This window comes from Grammomys surdaster, unplaced genomic scaffold (assembly GCF_004785775.1).
Source record: "Grammomys surdaster isolate TR1022 unplaced genomic scaffold, NIH_TR_1.0 186, whole genome shotgun sequence".
NCBI lineage: Eukaryota > Metazoa > Chordata > Mammalia > Rodentia > Muridae > Grammomys > Grammomys surdaster.
In genome coordinates, this window is record NW_021604631.1 from 6564447 (window position 1) to 6566751 (window position 2305).

Consider the following 2305-nt stretch of genomic DNA (forward strand, 5'->3'; position numbering starts at 1 on the left):
TGTAGACCAGGCTGGCCTCGAACTCAGAAATCCACCTGCCTCTGCCTCCCAAGTGCTGGGATTAAAGGTGTGCACCACCACCGCCCGGCTATAAGCAACTTTTATATAAACTTACTATGTAAGCTACTATAAGAACCAGCCTCAATCAAACAAAAACAAGAAACAAGTAAGAATTTGGCCCATTCAAATCTGATTAAATCTGGTAGTTGAAGCCAGGCTTGACGGTGAATGCCTTTAATCTCAGCACTGGGAAGGCAGAGACAGATGGATCTCTATGAGTAGGAGTTCCAGGCCAGCCTGATCTACAAAGCAAGTTCCAGGACAGCCAGGGCTGTAATGCAGAACAACCAAAAATTGCCGGGCTTGGTGGCACACGCCTTTAATCCCAGCACTTGGGAGGCAGAGGCAGGTGGATTTCTGAGTTCAAGGTCAGCCTGGTCTACAGAGTGAGCTCCAGGACAGCCAGGGCTACACAGAGAAACCTTGTCTTGAAAAACTGAAAAAACCAAAACCAAAAACAAAAACAAAAAAACAAAAAAAACCAAAAAATTATTAATAATAATAAACAAATTTAAAAATTTGGTAGTAGAGACCCTAGTCTCAATGCTGCATTTGAGATATAAATAAATTCAGTTCTGTGTCAGTCAGGTTTTCATTGAGGCAATAGAGTATATGAGAATCATCAACTCTTTGTTGTTGTTTTGAGACATGGTCTCACTTTCTGGTCTAGGTCCGCCTAAAGTCAACCTAGCCTTAACCTCCCAAAGGCTAGGATTACAGGTGTAAGTCACCATGGCATGTTACATTTCCCCCCACTTTTTGGTAAAACCTCACCCAAGCTAGGTCATGAACACTACCAATGAATCATATCTCCAAACCCTGAGCCTTCAATTCCTCAGGCTGAGGACGGTCCAGCTAGTTTGCTTGAGGCCTTCCTTGTTTTGATAGCAAGCACTGACAAGAGGCAGGGTCAGGGAGGCGGGGTAGAGTTAAATGGTGCAGTATACTTCTGTATTCCTAACAATGTGTTTGTTTATTGTAGCTCAGATTAGCCTGTAACTTACTACCACCACCACCACCTTAGCTTCTTGAATGCTAGAATTACAGGTGGATACTACTGTAGTACTGTAGTACATGAACCCCGAAAGACCAATCAGGAGCCAATCCGATGCAATCACACAAGGGTCTTTATTCACAAGCTGGAGCTCGGGCTTAACTCACCCCTGACCCACAGGACGGTTCTGGTGAACACTCATCAGAACAAGGTCTTATAGGAAATGAGAAGCGGAAGTGTGAGTATGTCTAGCCTAGCAAGCATCTAATTGGGGGGCTACTGTGGCCTTTAATGTAATTGGCTGGTGCTGGGAGCCAAACCATAAACTTAACTTCTGCTTTTCTCCCGACTGGAAGTTGTTAGGCAGGGGTGGGCTTGTAACCTTAGAGGTGCAGCTTTGTTAGGGGAATAACCTGGAGTCTGGTGCTAGACACTGGATTTGGGGTGGGGGTGGGGGAGGTAACCTGGAGACGAAGGTCTTATTGGGAGATAGCTTGGAGACTTGTGCTAGGTACCGGCCTGTTCGTTTACGTGAGTTCAAACTTAGACCAGGTTCTCTAAGATACAGTCTGAACTCAAAAAATTTGGTCTCGACGGGCGATGGTGGCACACGCCTTTAACCCCAGCACTCTAGGAGGCAGAGGCAGGCGGATTTCTGAGTTTGAGGCCAGCCTGGTCTACAGAGTGAGTTCCAGGACAGCCAGGGCTACACAGAGAAACCCTGTCTCGAAAAAACAAAAACAAAAAAACAAAAAATTTGGCCTCTCACTACCACATGTGGCTTACTTTACCTTTTTTTTTTTTCTTTCCAGTACTGAGACTTGAGCCCAGGGCCTTACACAGCCTCGTCAAGTAAATCCCCAGCGTTCTATTACCATATTCAGACTTGTTCTGTTTTTGTTTTTTTGAGACAAGATCTCAAAAATGTGTAGCTCTAGCTGACTTCAAACGCTTTATGGAGACATGGCTGGTCTGAAACTTTCACCATCAGCCTGCCTCTGCCTCAGTATCAACCATACCCTGAAAGCTGTATTTTTGTTTTGTAAACATCTATTTTCCTGGTGGTACCGATGCGCTCTCCACCCCACCCTACCCGTGTGTGTGTGTGTGTGTGTGTGTGTCCACCCCGTGTGTGTGTTTGTGTATGTCTACCCCATGTATGTGTGTCCACCCCGTGTATGTGTTTGTGTGTGTCTACCCCTGTGTGTGTGTTTGTGTGTCTACCCTGTGTGTGTTTGTCTGTGTCCACCC